General features: G+C 38.0%; 1 long non-coding RNA gene across 1 annotated transcript in view; it reads right to left on the bottom strand.

The window, feature by feature from the left end:
- LOC125394634 (uncharacterized) overlaps window positions 1-17,718 on the bottom strand; it is a 155,335-nt gene that overhangs the window by 60,247 nt on the left and 77,370 nt on the right. Inside the window, exon 2 of the long non-coding RNA XR_007230275.3 lies at window positions 14,652-14,729. This is a non-coding gene — a long non-coding RNA (uncharacterized LOC125394634). The remainder of the gene's footprint in view (window positions 1-14,651; window positions 14,730-17,718) is intronic.

Raw genomic sequence — 17,718 nt, forward strand, 5'->3', positions numbered from 1 at the left:
ACTAGTAAAAAAACAAAGTACATATGGAATAGAAACAGCTAAAAATTTTGAAGCTTCTAAAAGGCTAAAACAAAATGCTCCTATTTATGTGTTAAATGTTTCTGTTTTTCAATCTCAGTGCCAAGAACAGATCATGCACATATCACATAGAGCTACAAAATGAACCACAAATAGCTAAGACTTGCCAGACAGCAACTGGTTTGACTATGAACCAGATTCACACATTACATATTCAACATACACAACAGCTGCACTGCCAAGAGCACATTCCAAATAAGAACCTGAACATATGAAGAATGATGAGATTATTGCTTAGATTAATTCAACAAAATAACTTAAGCTCCATAGTCTTCATCATTAATATATTCAGGAAAAAGGAAGGAAGGAAGGAAGGATGGAAGGAGAGAGGGAAGGAGGGAGGGAGGGAAAGAGGGAGGGAGGGAAAAATGGAAGGAAGGAAATCCCTTCAGTAAACTACTGTTCCATGCTTTACCAGTAAACTCACGTTTTCACATTTTCCCCAGAATTTATACTTATGGTTGGAAATATCAAAATTAAAGTGAGTCTTAGAATATTACAGTCTAGTTTATACACTTATAAATATCTTAGGATATTAAAAAGAATGTCTAATGGAAGAGGGATTGAGTAAAAGATCTAACTATTCTACTAGGAACTTCTGAATTCCTTAATTTCAATGTACAAAGTTTCATAGAACATACATCAGTATCAGTGTCATCAGAAAAAGTCAGTATTTAATTAGTCTTATGAAATCATAGGATAATATAGGGCCACCAATAAAATACACATAAAATATTACAGTTAAAATGATAGCAAACCATTTCCAGTTGATTTTACTATGCTAAATAAAACTATCTTTGATTCAATGTTGATATGGCTTCCAGATCTACCATGCACACTAGCTACAGTCCTTATACAAGCTGTTAGCTGTTTTGAGCAATTTTACTCACCTTGTTACAGAAAATAACAATATATCATAGGCAAATATAATAGCAAATGAAGTAGTCCATTGATCATACTCAGCACCCTGGGGTACAATAAACTTTGCTAATAGTACATACTGCCGTGGCTTCTACTGGTGCTATAATATCAAGTACCTTGGTTGTCACTGTTGCAATGACTAATTGTAGGTAAGCAGATATGAGCAAAACAAACTCTGGATTTGAAAGCAGCAAAGAGGGGACATTTATCAACTATTAAAATGCAAGAGTAGAAATGATGACTGTAAATTTTATATATTGAATAATAAGTACTAAATTTGTCTCTGGAAGAGCATTGTGAGATTAAAATGAGTTTGGCACACTTGCAGCATGTTGATTAAAACACAGAAGGAGTCTTTTCTCTCTTTAGCCATTCTGTCTTTTGAGAAGCCTGCTCAAAATATGTTAGAATGTAAATATTACAGAGCAGCTGCATATAGCAGTATCCTTGGGAGCTTTTAAATATCTGGAATTTGATGACTATAAATGACATAATAAATAGCAGAAATGGTATTTTAGCATTATAAGACATTTATTAAGCCCATAAATGGTGTACATTCTTAGAATTACTAGGCAAGATCTCAACATCAATGAACTTACACCATGTCTGCAAGCATGTGATTATTGGAAGTAGGGTAGAATTGTTAGCTCAGTGGTAGGGCACTAAGTGAGGTCCTGGGTTCGGCCCTAGCACTGAAAATATAATTTTAGGAAGAATGAAATGTAAAATATATAAGAAATCGCACATCTAAAATCTACAAGTTAATTTTTAAAAAATGAGTTCATCAAAGAGCCAAGGAGGAAGAGACTCCAAATTTGAGCCCTGATAGGTAGCAAGGTGCAAAGTTAAGACTTTCTAATGAAGAGCTTGACCATAACCAAGTCACAAAAGAAGGATCCAGCTTTACGGGTTTCCAAGAACCATGGTAACACCACTAGTTTTCAAATCATTTGCAAAATAGTACACCCTAAAATTGCATACAACTCAGCGCAAGCTGGAAACTTGAGAAATTCTCTGTTTGGAAAATGTCTGTATCAAAATGACAGACAATTTGTGGATGGCAAAGACCGTTGACAGAAAAATCTCATAGGAGGCTGTAATAACTTGCATGAGGCAGAAACCAGATTGAGCAGAGGTGACTTCAGGGGACAAAGAAAGATGTTTCAGTTAGAGAATCCTGAAGGAGGGTGAGCAGGGGATGTGCGACTTCTCCTAGAGAGGTGTGAAAAATGTCAACTCACCCAAATAGAGAAGTAGTGACAGATCAAAGAAACAACTGCACTAGCATTGACTGTAGTGAACGAAGGAGCTTAGTATGGTCACTTGCAGGAGTTTAGATGGTGCAAAAGTAGATGCATCACCAAACATCCCACCCAGACTGTGTGATAGCTCGTGAAAGATGCTTTCCTGGAGTTCTCTGCATGACTTGTAGACAGCTCAAAGCACCTGGGCTGATCAGATAGCTCCCCTCTCTCTAGGAGTTCTTACTGTTTCCATAACCTTGTTGAGATGCTTTTGAATCTTGTAAGATTCAAAAATCTCCTGAGACTTGTGAGAGGTTTATATCTGGAATACCAAAAAGTCACTCTCTGAGAAAGAATGTTTCAATTCTGAGAAAGTTATGATACAGCAGGAGGCCATATTAACTGACTGCATATGAAGGGAATATGAATGTAGAGTTAAAAATATTATCCCAAGTTCCTCAAACACTTGTCCTTCAGAAGCGCCATAAGGTCCAATGGAAAATTGTTCCATAAGTGTAGAGAATGATCCAAGGAGAGGAGAGTCAGAAAAAAATGACAACCCATGGGTTGAAATCAAAGTATGACTATGTGAACTAGCTATAGATTGGGCACAACTCTGTTTTACATGTGTAGGAGCCATCAGAATGGAACATAGGTGTGTACTCAGAGGACAAGGTCATGGTCTGGCAGGAAAAGACTCATAATTGAGACCAGGAGACAGTGAGGTCACTAAAGTCAATGATATGTAAAAGGAAACGTCTTTACAATTAAGAGGTTCTCTGGAACCATCTGTACAAAACATCTGTTTTCTGAACTACAGATGCAATGAAAATTGTAAGCTAAGATTTTTGCAATAAATTTCTATAATGTGTCTCTTTGTGCCTGACATGGTCCAGGGAGCAGAAAAGAGAGAGGTCCAATGAATCAGAAATGAGGACATCACTCTCTGCCTTTGACTCATTTAGTCCGAACCACTGATGCTTGAAAACGCCAGCCTGGCATCACCCAGTGCAAAAGACAAGGCAGGCCAACATTGTTAGTAGCAGACAAATGGGGCCCACAATCGCTCTGCCTGATAAGTAATGATCCCAAGTTGATACGAAGGTATTGTCCCAGTTAAAGCATGACTCTCGCCCTCAGACCTATCTCTACCCTCTACTCTCACCCTAGCCCCACAAGTCCTCCCTGTAGATACTGAAATTAGAATCTCCTCTGACCTTACCTGGTCAGCCTTTCTAAAGAGAAGTTAGTGCCTCTAAATAAGGTCCCCTCTCTCCTCAATTCCTTAACTTCCTTAGATATTAGGGAGTCACAACGCTGTGTGGTTATCTCCATGGTTCCACAGGAATTTCAAGGAATGCAGCCAATAAAAACCCTTTAATAAAAAATTTTCCCTCCTTCAGTGAAAGGGGAAGCTTTAATTTTAGTTTTCTAATGGATGATGCCTGAGAAAGGCAGAAGGTTCTTCAATTTCCAGGGAGATTCCTAGGTAGTTAATAGCTAGTTAACTGAATAGTTGATTAACTCATTCAGAGAGCTAGTTCCTAGTATCGCTCCCATACTCTGGCAGCCTTTGGTTTCTATGTGTAGAAGGTCTTACTGTCTTCTGCCTCGGTAGCAATTGTTGCCTTATTGTTTGTTTCACTTGCCTCTTTTTTTTCCACATAAAATTGGAATAGATATGGATAAGATGTCCAAGAACTCAGAAAACTTAAATAGTCCCAGAGGCAAATAAAAAGAAAATTTCTTTGCATCTAGTCAAAAATTGGTCATGCATTTAAGTGCCAAGATATTCCCTAAAGCTTCAAATCTGGCTACAAAATTCAAAATCCATTCCTCTCATAACATTATGCTAGAAATAAATCCAAGCTTCAAAAAATAATGGAGTAGGCTTTATAAGTGCAATCCTTTGAACTTACAGGGCTTTTCTATAAAACATTAATTTGTTTACTAAATGGCTTTGTTTCTTTTGATTTTTTTTAGGCATAGTCTGGTTCAAAAGACAGCCACTTTAATAAATACTTGTCTTTACTAGATACATGAAGGTGAATAGAGCACTCCTAACCACTAGAAGTTTTAATTTAATAATTAAGCTTAAAATCTCAGTTCAGGGACTAGATCTGGTATTGATGTAGACTAGAGAGGTAAAGAGAGGTGATGATGTCAGTGGAGCGTCTAACCCTGTGTGGCTTCAGGAAGGGGTAGGCATTGCACTATTTTCGGCTGGAGCATGAAGAGAACGAATTTGCATTTTAGACAGATCACTATGGTGATGATGGGCTGGAAGGAGGCCATCTGAGAAGCAGGGAGAGTGAGGAGGACCAGAATGTTGCAGCTTCAGGGCTCAGCAGCAGAGGGAGAAATAGTGATTAGACTCCAATGGGACAGGGGTTGAAAGCAGGGCATGGGGCCTGCTCCTTTAACAACCCGGCAACATGCTCAACACACGAAGGAAAACCTACAGGAAAAGGGCAAGCAGCTCTCTTCACTCAAGGCACTCTGTCCCCTGCCCAAGCCAAAACTTAACTTTTCTTTTTCCTTCAGACTCCTAAGAGCAGTTAAGTGGTCAACAAAATGAACTGGGAGGATACAATCGGAGATTCACACTTCTACTCTGGTGCGACTTAACCCTGATCTCCCCTCCCTTAGGCCTGGACACAAATAGAAAGACACAAAAGCCTGGATGTGGGACAATCTTTAGTTTTTAATTCTGGTAACTCGTGTGCCAGTTACCATCTCTGAATCTCGTTTGGTCCTTTAAAGGGTCGGGCTTACACTGACCACGAGTAAAGTTTCTTCCAGCCTAGGGCTACCATATGCTCTGAGTCACTGTTCTGACTCTAACTCAGTCTCAGGGTAGAAGGGAGCCAGAGATTAGCCCCAAAGCATTTGGATCCATGACACACTAGAGGACTTGGTGGCAAAGAAAGCCTCAAAGCACAATAGGCAGGGAAAAATGTGTTTCTCTAAATAAAGACAAAGACATAAAAAGCAAAGCAATTCAGTGAGATTGGATTGTTGGAAAAGTGCTGATCTTGCGCTAGGGTTCTAAATTTGTCAAGAAAATCACTTGAAATGAGTTTAGCTGAGACTGAGAATCAGGAGAGGGTTGTTACTTCTGGTCTCTTCCCTCGTGGCTAAGTCAGCCTGCAGTCTCTTCTGGCCATCTTGCAGGTGTATTCTTCAGTGACTAGCCTCTGTTTATTCGTGGTTCTGTTTGGTTTTGCTTCTACCTTTTCACCCTCCCAGAACAGCACGCCCTAGTCCCTCCGGACTGATCTTAGCTCTCAGTGAGGTGGTGATTTGGAGCTGCTATGGAACCAGGCAGTCTTGACTACTTGGCCACGGTGCTTTGGCAACAGTTAGGTTTCTGTCCTAGGCTGTACTGTTTGAGTTATTTTCAGGTTTATTTTCTATTTGGAACCCACAGGGAGCAGAAACACTGCTTTTTGATGCTAGAGCTAGAAAGATACAGACTCAAACTGACAGAGATAGATGTTCTGCTGAGAAAAGCTTTTTAAAAAATGAGGGGTGGAAAGAAAAGCAGCCCTGGAAATATTCAAATATTAATCCCCGTTCTTTTCTAAAATTTTTGCTTCTTGTTCTGCAAAATATTAAATTTTTAAAAAGTTTTCAACTCTAATTTCCTTTGGCTTGTAATTAGTTCTGTTTGGGTTTGTATATTCTCTATCCAAAAAAAAAATCCTTTGTGCTAGTCACCTTTACTATAAGGAAAACTGAAATAAGTAATTTTCCTACTTCATCCATGTTGCTAGAATACTAAGTCCCTGAGTGCTAGTGGCCTGCCAACCATTTCACCTTTCCATATATCAATTTGCTATCTGTCTGTTTATCAGTTTCTATTATACATATACACATATATACATATATGCATATATACATATACATACACACACACACACACATATATATATATATATGTTTTCTATTTATCTCTCCATTCATATAACTTCTGAGTTACAGTATATTTTTAATCAAATACTGTAGTAAATCTTTCCAGGAAAAAATAGAAGATATTGGATTTTTGTTGTCAATAATATATAACAAGGCCATGCCATTTATAAAATTTGATATATTTAATTTTGACATGCTACTGTTTTCAGTAATACATGTGAGAATCATCCAAGTGTCGAGAGATCAGTGCCTGTCAAGAGCATAATTGACAGAAACAAGTGGATGAGGCCTCTCTGCCCATCACACAAGGCCATCTGATGATCATCCCAAAGGAATTCCAATGAGAGTTCCCTGGCATGTCTACTCTGCTGCTGTGACAAGACACTGTGACAAAGGCATCTGATGGGAGAAAGGACTTATTTCTACTTACAGTTCAAGGATACAGTCTATCATGGCCGCACAGTCAAGGCAAGACACGGTCCGCTCACAGTCAGGAAGCAGACAGAAATGAATGTATGCTGGTGCTCAGCTCACAAGCCGTTCCACAGTGGCGCTTCCCAGAGGCCTGTCCCCTAAACCAGCCTATAGTGTGTCAGGCTGACAGTACTAACTCGTTATCCTAAAGCCTGCTCTGACCACAGTTTCTTGTGCTGTTTTACATTTTTCAACAACTTCATAAGGTGTATATTTTTCTATGAATTTTAAAGACGATGAAACTGAGACACTGGTTATGTAATCTGTACCAAGCTGAATGACAAAATTCAAAACACAAGTCTGTTATAAGATCACAGGGAATACAGCTCCTGAGCCCAATGGTGATTAAATCCTCCAGCATTTCCCTCTTCATCCCATTGTCCTGCCTTCGGTGACATGAAGGGACCACGTAACAAGCACACATCACTCTGTGCCATGATCATGGTAAGCTACTTTTCAATCTCAAGGACTCAAACTTTACCACTTCCCTTGAATATTCTTCCTCCTGACTCCTCATTACTCAATACTAGGCTGGTTATAGAGAACAATGATTGCCAATTCAGATCTGTCCCTCTTTCTTGATGCTAACTTTAAAAAAAAAGATTGTAAACTCTCCTTAGATCAGTCCCCTTGTATCAGTGGGTGATCGCACCCCTCGCGGACCTGATTTCCTTTTTCATGTTCTCCCTCCTTCTGCTCCTCATTTGGACCTTGGGGGGCTCAGTCCGGTGCTCCAATATGGGTCTCCATCTGTATCGCCATCCATCGTCGGATGAAGGTTCCCTCTGGTCTTGCCTTCTTTGCTCACGCTCTCATTCCTTCTGCTTCTCGTTTGGACCTAGGGAGTTAAGTCCAATGTTCCAATGTGAATCTCTGTCGCTATCTCCATCCATCGCCAGATGAAGGTTCTGGCCCTCTTGTCTATTTCCAATCTCCAGGAGGATAACTACATGATTTTCTTCAGGTTCACCTTCTTATTTAGCTTCATGTGGCCGGATTCTCTGGATGTGGCTGGCCCGAAGTCTTTCTGAAAAGCCATTGACAATGACACTGGGACTTGTTTCCTCTGCATATACTGGATTTTTGGAATCCAGTCTGTTTGGATACTCACCTTCCTGGACCTGGAGGGAGGGGGGAGGAACTTGAACTTCCCACAGGGCAGGAAACCCTGACTGCTCTTAGGGATGGAGAGGGAGGAGGAGAGGGAGTAGGGGGAGTGGGAGGGTGTTGGGAGGAGGGGCGGAAATGGAAACTTTTATAATTTAATAAACTTTGAAAAAGAAAAAAGAAAAATTGTAGTCCTTTTTCCTTCATGTAATTGGGAAAATTGACTCAAATTCAAGCTCTGAGGACTTACTTGGTCTAAACTTAAACCCTAGGGAATTTCTTTGATCAAGTAACAATTTTTGACAATAACATACAATATCAAAACTGCCAGTAAAGAGACTGATAAGAATAGGGGGGTATATCTCTATTTTTCTGAGGATTTGGTGCAAGATATGTAGGGATACATTGTACAGATATGCTGCAGCCATCTTGCAGGCATAGATTGTTAGTGCAAATGTTGGAGTGGGCATCTCTGAAGCTATGTTTTCTCACATGCTTAGGTTGTTAGCACACTTGTCATAGAGCTCTCCTGTGTTTTGCATAAGAAAACAAATTTCCATATTATTTAACATTCTGAGCTCAGTTTCTACTACTGACTCTTCATAGTAACCTAGCTGATTCAGTTACAGTCCTTCAGAAAAATGTCCCTGGGTCATTTCAGAAAGGAGACTTTCTTTTGTTCTTCATGGCATACTTTATCTGAAAGTAGTTTGTTCATTTAGTCATCGTTCTATGTCTTTTTGAAAATATAAATTCTCCACAAGTAAATTGTCCATTTTATCCACTGAAATTGCCAATGTTCAGAGTTCTGTAGCTTTTCTCCATTTAAAATCTTACCCTTCAAATGCTCTGCTTCAGTTGGATGATAGAGATCATATTTGCTTCTCCATCTAAATGTGCTTGAGGAAGTTCCCAATACAGATTAATATTCAACCATGATAACATCAAATATTGTTATTCTTATAGACACTCAATAAAAAATTTTAAAGAAAATGTTGAATGGATAAGAAAATAAAACCATGACTAGGATTTTACTATCCTTTCGATTAGAACGATGTACTGGAAAGATGGGATGCACCCAAGGGCACAGACATTTTTTAAAAAGCAGTAGAAAGTGCTGAAGTTTGAGATCATGACCTCCTGCACAGGAATGTCTGCTTCTTAAAGGCAGGTGATACTCAAAATGGCATGAATACCGCTTGTCATTATGATGTGTCTACGATGGTACAACAATGACAGCTTCTTTGGGAGGTAAATCGTTTCCTCTCACCAGCAGTCAAAGAGAAAGAAATGCTTTAAGCATCTGTGTGTTAGCCAAATACTAATTTGACTGGAGAGCAACCATGAAACAGATTCTTGACTGTCATAGATGGCGATTTAAGCTCTAAGAAGACAAAGAAACGATCATCTCTGGCCTAGTTCCGATGGAAGAGGAGTGAAAGATGAAGTGACACTAATGTGAAATTTAAATTTAGAAAGTGGCCGTGTATTCTTGCATTTTATTCTCTCCAAGGGAGAGAAAACTGGACATCATGAATCGTGCACCCTACATTATATGAACGTCTGCGGAGTGTTTAGAGAGAAACTATGCATTATTCATAGCATGAGACTCCTAAAGAGATTATGACTCAAAAGTGTTATGGTGTTCTCAAAAAAAAATGCAATTTTGAGTGCAACTGCAAATGATGAAAAGGGAAGGGAAGGAAAACTAAAGGAAAAGAACAGCTACAGATATTTTAAAAGAAAAAACATAATCGGAGAGCACTCATATCTTTCTTATTCATCTTCTCAGGAGCCCAGGGCCAAGGATAAACAGTCAGAAAGCATTGACAACTTAATGAATGAACAATTGAATGCTGGGTATGAGAGTGACAGCGTCAGTAAAAAATCAGATGAGAAAAATTGAAGTCACAACTGAGCTAGATAACAGAGAAAAGTGTTCTTCAAAACAAAAGTGACTAGTGATGTTGCAGCAAGAGAAAGCCAGGACTTAGAGCTTTATATAATGACAGTATGAAGATATTTGTTCTCTCCTTCTAGACTCTATAAAGGTAAAAACTATTAGAACAGACCTGCTCAAGACAAATTCATGTCTCTTGATCACAATGCACAGTATGGAAATAATTTGGAATTGAGGTCTCGAAACAGAAGGACAATATTAGGTGGTCACAAATAAATTAAACAATAAATTTATATTATTCATTTTATATTATCTATTTTGGTTTTCCAAGACAGGGATTTTCTGTGTAGCCCTGGCTACTCTCAATCTTTCTCTGTAACCACTCTGGCCTCAAACTCAGAGATCCACTTGCCTCTGCCTCTTGAGTGCTTGGATCAAAAAGATGTCCCACCCATGCCTAGCTAGTAAACTTATTTGTTAGTTGAAGTGGGGATTTAATAAAACTACAGAAGTTAATTTCTAGGCACTTCACAACAACATGATCAATGGTAGATCAAAAAGCAAATATGACAATTCTCCCTTGGTTCTTTGTTTCCTGTCACTTTATCAGATCACCTGGGTCCACACTACGTCAATGTCCTACCGTTTTGTTCAGCTAACAAATACTAATAATGTGTATTTGTAAGCTCTGTTGTGATATTTTATATGAATACATTGTGTGTAATTAAATCTAGGTAGTTATCATTTCTATCACCTGAAGCATCCCAACTTTGTGGTGAAGGCATTTAAAAAATTCCTGATTTCTGTACTAGAGGGATGACTCGTCCACTAAAGCCTAGGGTCACATCCCAAAACATCTTTTTCCCAAAAACATTTTTTAAAAATCCCTGTTTTCAGCCACTTTGAACTCTACAATATATTTTTGTTAACTAACATGATACTGTGCAGTAGAAACAAAAATCTCATTTCTTTCTTTGGAACAATTTGTTGAATTAGTAACTAGCTATTTTCAACTGAGAGTTGTTGGATTATGGTGATCTGGATGAGATGGTTGAGTGGGGTTGACACTGAACTTTCTTCTTGGCTCTACAATGCTCTACTTTAAAAAATCAATTATTAAATATTTTGACGTTCCTGAGCCCTGAGGAGGAAGGTATATGGTATATATGGTCAATTTAAGGCTGGACATTCTACCATCTCTTTCTCTGTACAACTTGGCCAGTTGTGGGCCACTTTATTAATCACAATCTGCTACAGACAGAAGCTTCCTTGATGAGGGTTGAGAGATGTATTAATCTATAGACAAAGTAGTAAATCATCAGGAGTTGATGAGGGTCGAGAGATGTGTTAATCTATAGACAAAGTAGTAAATCATCAGGAGTTGATGAGGGTCGAGAGATGTATTAATCTATAGACACAGTAGAAAGTCATCAGAAGTTGTTTCAGCACTATGTCTATTTTAGCAGAATGATGGTACTAGGTTCTTATCTAGGGCCTGTCTAGACAAGTACTTATTTCATTCTGTGAAGTGGGACTTAAAGCTAGTCAGAAAGTGATTGCTTATTTCCATGATGTTCATGCCACTATTGTACCTGTAGGCTTGTGTCTTGCCAACGCAGTCAAAATTGTGCCTCTCAGATTCACAACAGGAAGAGAGTGATGCCCATTTTTCTCCTCCAGCACCGTGCAAAGCACCCTCTAGCAATATGAATGCTAGACAGTAGAGATAAAATTCCTAAGTTTATCTCTGTAGGCTCTGTGTCTCAAGTACATGGTTTCTTCAACAATAAGGTCCTACCTTCAAGTTATGGAGGATAATCACAAGCAACAATAGCCTGGAATGTGTCGGGAGAGGGGGTCTATTGAACCTCACTGGCTTAGAACTCCAAAATAATTAATGCATTCTTGAAACTGAACTTTCTTATTGATTAAGCTATAGTGTCTAGTAGGGGAACGTTTGTCCTTTGATAGGTTAATCCATTTTAATTCTTGTTAGGCTTAAGGCTTATTTCAGTACAGGGGATAAAAAGAGTGTCATAATCAGAGGCAGTAGATGACACTAAGGAAACAGTGGCTGTGACATCATGCACAGGACCATAAGTCACCCACACTACAATAGAAGGTCACAAATCCAAGGATATTTGAGCAGTACAAATTGATCTTGATGGCTTTTATTCTAAAAAGAACAGAAATTTGGGTAGATAGGGAGGGGGTCAGATCTGTGAAGAGTTGGGGGGAAAAGGCAAATAAGATCAAAGCATGTGACATGAAATTCTCAAATAAGTAATAAAATATGCTTTCAAACTGTACTTTCACAAATCATAAATGCCTAGTCAGTACAGCAAAAACACCATTTAACTGAATCAAGATCCAGTATTTTTGACATTCCAGGATAAGCTTAATTTAACAAGATTAAATGTAATAAAGGTAACTTAACCTGAACTCAAGTTCAAGGTATTAATGACATAAAAAAGGAGACTGAGTCTAGTTTTTGATGCTTGACTGCTGACACAACTTAATCTTTGCCTTCTTCCCTTCACCTTTCTTCTCATATCAGAGAAAGCGTTTAGGAAGGAAGGAGGGAGGGAGGCAGGCAAGCAGGAGGGCCTGGAAATCCCTTTTTTGAGATATAAGGAAAGCAAATTAATTTCTTGCCTGTGTATTGACATCTTCACAAACCTCCATCCTCCTTCCAACAATAAGAGACTCAGTCTCGAAGGATTCCTATCCTGGTCTCCTGGGAGACCTTCACTGAGCAATAAAGCTGTTGATATCATGCAGCTATCTCTGTGAGCGCTGTGCCACCAGTCCCTGCACAGAGGGTGCGATAGGGGGCAGGGTTCCTCAGTAAGAGAACTGTGGTTCAGTTTAGCGGCAACAGGGAAGAGAACTCCGAAGGTAGAAATGGAGAAATCAGAAAGAGAAGACTCAAGTCCACAGCATGAATGAGCTCCCAAGAAGACAGGAGTCTTAGAGTCTTGAGCAAACGTTTCTCTAAGGGAAGATGACTGCTGCCACCCTGCAGGCAAGAGAGGACAAGTGCACGCGCTCCTGTCTGCTCTTAAATCACTAGCCCTCAGGGTGGTATTAATTACCCAGACTTTTCAATTTCAATTTTATTCAGGTGCTGGTAATTATTGTATGCTTATCTTCAATTCAGACCTCCAGGTGGATTACAAGAGACATCTCAGACTTGACAGATACAAAGCTTAACTCCTAGTTTTCACCACTAACCTGTGTTCTTAACAGAACTCAGATCAGTAAATGATGCTTCGGGTTGAAAAACATGGCATCAGTTTTGACACCAATATTTCTTTTACAACATACTTCTGATCAGAAGGTTGGCAAATCCTCTTAGCTCTCATTTAAAACAACATGTAGAATTCTACTGCTTCTCAATTCCACTGCTATACCCAGTCCCCATAATACCATTATATCTCACCTACCTTATTGCAATAACCTCATATCTGGCATTGTCTCACTTTCTGTCTAATCATCACCAGACACCAGAGTGTTTTTTTTTTTTTGCTAAAAATAACATCAAATCACTCCTCTGTTCCAGCAGCATCCACGGCTTTCAGGGTAATAGCAAGCATCCTAACTGAGCTGATTCCCTTGTACCTTGCACACTCCTCTAGTTTACTCTTCCCAACCTCACGCACGACCTTCATGTCCTTTCTTTGATGAATCAACCTTTCTATAACCTTTAGGATATTTAAACTTGTATCATTGTCATGGAAATAATAGTGTCAGTGGCTATATGTTTCACGTCTTCATTTTCTTACGCTTCCCTTAAATCATACCTTCCCACTGAGGCCTCCCCTGATCACAAGTAATGATTGCAATTATATTTGCTCCGCTCATATGTTAAATCCTCATTTACTTTCATTGTTTTCTCCCCATAACACATTTTATGTTGTATAATTAATATTACATAATTTCTATCTTCTTCACGAACATATAAGCTCCAGGATGATAAAAAAATTTACCTTCTTGTTATTTTTCTGCATTTATCACAGTGCCTGGTTTATTACAGACACACCAAATGGTCTCTTGAAGGAATGACTCTCATTCTTTTAATTATAATATAAACAAGAACAAAAGCTCAGATGCAGGACAAGACAATAATGATAAACAAATAATAGGAAGCATGAATCAATATCAGTAGCCTGGAAAAGAGTAGACCTGATGGAAGTAGAAGAAAATAGGTGGTGGTTTTACACAGTAGAAAGTTTTAGAGACATCAGGGCTATATTATGAAAATAAGTTATCCTAATAAATTTTCATTTCAAAGTTATTCATTGGTATAAGTAAATATATGCAAGACACAGATTTCAACTCAATTTAGCATATTTCACAAAGTTTGAGTGTTTCAGGAATGTACTGGGCTGCCCCTGAAGAAACAAGCTTCTTCATGAATTCAAAGGGATAATGGTCACAGGTAATATTTATCTGATATTAGTACATGATAACTTTATTCTATTTATGAAACTATGTACCTAAGGTATTATTTAAACCCATGGACATGGGAAATACAAAATGTGAAGCAGAAAAATAAAACTCACTGTTTGTTAATACATAGTTGATGCAGTACAGTAATTTTTATAGCTTTCTAGATAAACTGCAAAAGTTTTATGTCATGAGATTTCTGGCTAAGATGGCAAATAAAATGCCACTTCTGTGCAACCTAGCAGTTGTTATCTTCTTTAGCTTAGTCTCTAACCTGTCCAGATAGACTTTCCTCTGCATATATTTTATAGTATTCCCTCTATGAGTTCTCGTACCTCTACCCAATATACTTTATCATTCATTGTTTAATCCTTCATTTTCCATTTTTGAATTTCTTCCTCATTTTAAATACTAATTTACTTTAAATACCCTTAGCTCTGAAGAATGATAAACTATACTTCTCCCACCATCCCACAGGTGCTGCTGTCTCTAGATTTTATTGGAACATGGGCAAGTGGCTCCTTTTGAAAATTAACACCAAAACTGACCTTAAATTTTCTTACCTCTTACTACAGTCAGCTTCTCTCTGGACACTATCAGGTAACAAAATCCAAGTGAAGATAACTCAATGAAACTAAAGCCTAGACCAAAAAAAAAAAAAGAAAAGAATTAATAAAGAAAGAAACATAAGAACACAGGTTACTGTGACCTCTCCACAAGCTCACAACTGCTTAGTACTGGAAATGAAAGAGAATGAGATAGAGGAAGGACCGGGAGAGCGTTTAGAGTCCTACTTTTCAAAAGAATAAGCAGCAGCACAGAGGACTTAGCAAATAGATGAAGTAAGGATACCAAGTAAATACTAAGAAAATCAAATTAGTAAGGTAGACCAGATGTTTCACAGTTTGGAAAACATTTTTTTAAAGAAAGGAAAACTTCCACAAGGAAATTAAAACTCTGAAAAAGAACCAAAATATAAATGCTAAGTCAATTGACAACATTTTAAAAATATATATTGTGTGCAGATATTATGTCACCTGTAGACTATATTGTACAAAACAGATTTTAGGCAAGGAGGACAAGATTGAGACAATCACAGGTTCACATTTATAGAGGAATAATGGACATGAGCTGAGTTTTTGGAGAGTTAGTGTGTGTTCAAAAGTCTAAGTCTGAGATTCAGTAGCACAGAAGATGAGCTGAGATAAAATCTAAAGACACAATAATTATCCCAATGAAATAAAATCTGATACATTTCCATATCTTGAGCAAGGAGTAACCAAAAAAAGCCAAGAGTCATTTATAAACCCAAATATACATGACCAGAGAACCTCTTTACAATATTTTATCACCAAGACTTCAAAAATACAAGCCAAGGAAACAATATTAAAAATCTTTAAGCAGAAAACATTCCATCTCAAATAAAAATTAAAACACAGCCAAATAATACTAGGCATCTCATCATCAACCCTAAAAATCATAAAGGAATGTAATGATACATTTTAAACCATGAAAGTAAATAGCTATCAATCTCAGTTTCTGTCTTAATTAGGGGTTTATGGCTATGAAGAGACACCATGACCATGGTAACTCTTTTCTTTTAATTGATTTTATTGAGCTATACATTTTTCTCTGCTCCATTCTCTGCCTCTCCCCTCCCTTTATATGCTCCTCCATAGTCCCCATGCTCCCACTTTACTCAGGAGATTTTGTCTTTTTCTACTTCCCATGTAGATTAGATCCATGTTTCTCTTAGGGTCCTCATTGTTTTCTAGGTTCTCTGGGATTGTGAATTGTAAGCTGGTTTTCTTTGCTTTATGTCTAAAAGCCAATTTTGAGTGAGTACATATGATGTTTGTCTTCTGTGTCTGGGTTACCTTATTCAATATGATGTTTTCTAGATCCATCCATTTGCCTGCAAATTACAAGATGTTATTTTTTTGCTGTGTAGTACTCCATTTTGTAAATGTACTACAATTTTCTTATTCATTCATCGGTAGAGGGACATTTAAGTTGTTTCCATGTTCTGGTTATGACAAACAATGCTACTATGCACATAGTTGATTACATGTCCTTGTGGTACAATTGAGCATTCTTTGGGTATATACCCAAAAGTGGTATTGCTGGGTCTTGAAGAAGGTTGTTTCCTAATTTTCTGAGAAATCGCCATACTGATATCCATGGTAACTCTTATAAAGGAACGCATCTAATTAGGGCTGGCTTATGGTTTCCGAGGTTTAGTCTATTATCATCATGGCAAGCATGGTGGTATGTAGGTAGACATAGTTCTGGTGTAGGAGATGAGTTCTATATCTAGATCTGTGGGTACAGACAGAGAACTGGCTTGAGTTTCTGAGACCTCAAAGTCCACTCCCAGTGATACACTTTTTTTCAATAAAGCAAGACCTATATCAACAAGGCCATACATCTTAAGAGTGCCATTTCCTATGGACCAAGCATTCAAACACATGAATTTATGGCAGGCCTTTCCTGTTCAAATCACCACATTATAGTTTCTAACTTTCATAAGCTTGCAGCCAAAAACAATGAAAAATCCTTTAAGAGCACATTCTTTGAGTCTGTAACTAAGAAAAAGGTGTCCATTCTTCACTTTTATTTAACATAGTGCTCAAGGTATTAGGTAAAATAAGAGAAAGAGATAACAGTGATATATACAGGAAAGAGAACATTAAATTATCCCTATTTTCAAATAACATGATCCTATATTTAACATAACATAAAAACTTACCCCCGGACTCCCAAACTCCCTAGAATTGACAAAGGTGATTCCCTGGAATTAATAAAATTCTATATAGCAAAGGTAACAATCACGAGAGTAAGAAGATATCGTGGGAAGAGGAAGAAAACTATACATCATCTTTGCCAACTATACTACATTGTTGCCAATTATATGTCAGACAAGAAATTAATACCTACAACATCAAAGAACTATTAGAATGAAACAGATAAATCTCCAAATCTGTCAATAAATAAATAGGATAGTCAATTGAATAGACAGCTTTCAAAAGAAAAAATAGTTGCTGTGGGACAATGGTTTGTGCCCTCTCACTTGTATTTTAAATAAACACTGATTGACCAAAAGCCAGGTAGGAAGTAGAGGAAGGACAATGGCCTTAATATTAATCCTTTACCTAATGTTAATATTAATAAGAGATAATATTACTAAGATATTATATTACTTCCTAGTAATGGTGCCCACATGGATAACTGCAACCACATAAAGCCTGAAAGAACTTGGGAAGTAATTCTAGACAGAAAAGAATATAGTTAAGCATGGTTTCTTGATAACAGCACTTTCTCAGGTAGCCTCTGCTTGCTAGAGGTATCCACTCTCATTCAAGAGAGGCTTCCTGACTCAGCTTTAGCTGCAAAACTTTGCAGCTCTTTTAAGTGGCCCTGCCACCAAACACTTAAATAGTGTTTATGAATTGCCAATAGCATACCTCTTGGTGGTGTCAAGGACCTTGAAACACTGTAGAGTTGTGTCAATAAACATGGCTTCAGCAGGTACCTCTGCCTTAAGGCTAGACTCTCAGAAAGCTAAGAAATGGACTGGATCCAGCCTTCAAAGCCACAGTTTTAATCCTATCCACATTACTTAGCAAATCA

This window comes from Myodes glareolus, chromosome 1 (assembly GCF_982192425.1).
Source record: "Myodes glareolus chromosome 1, mMyoGla1.1, whole genome shotgun sequence".
Taxonomy (NCBI): Eukaryota; Metazoa; Chordata; class Mammalia; order Rodentia; family Cricetidae; genus Myodes; species Myodes glareolus.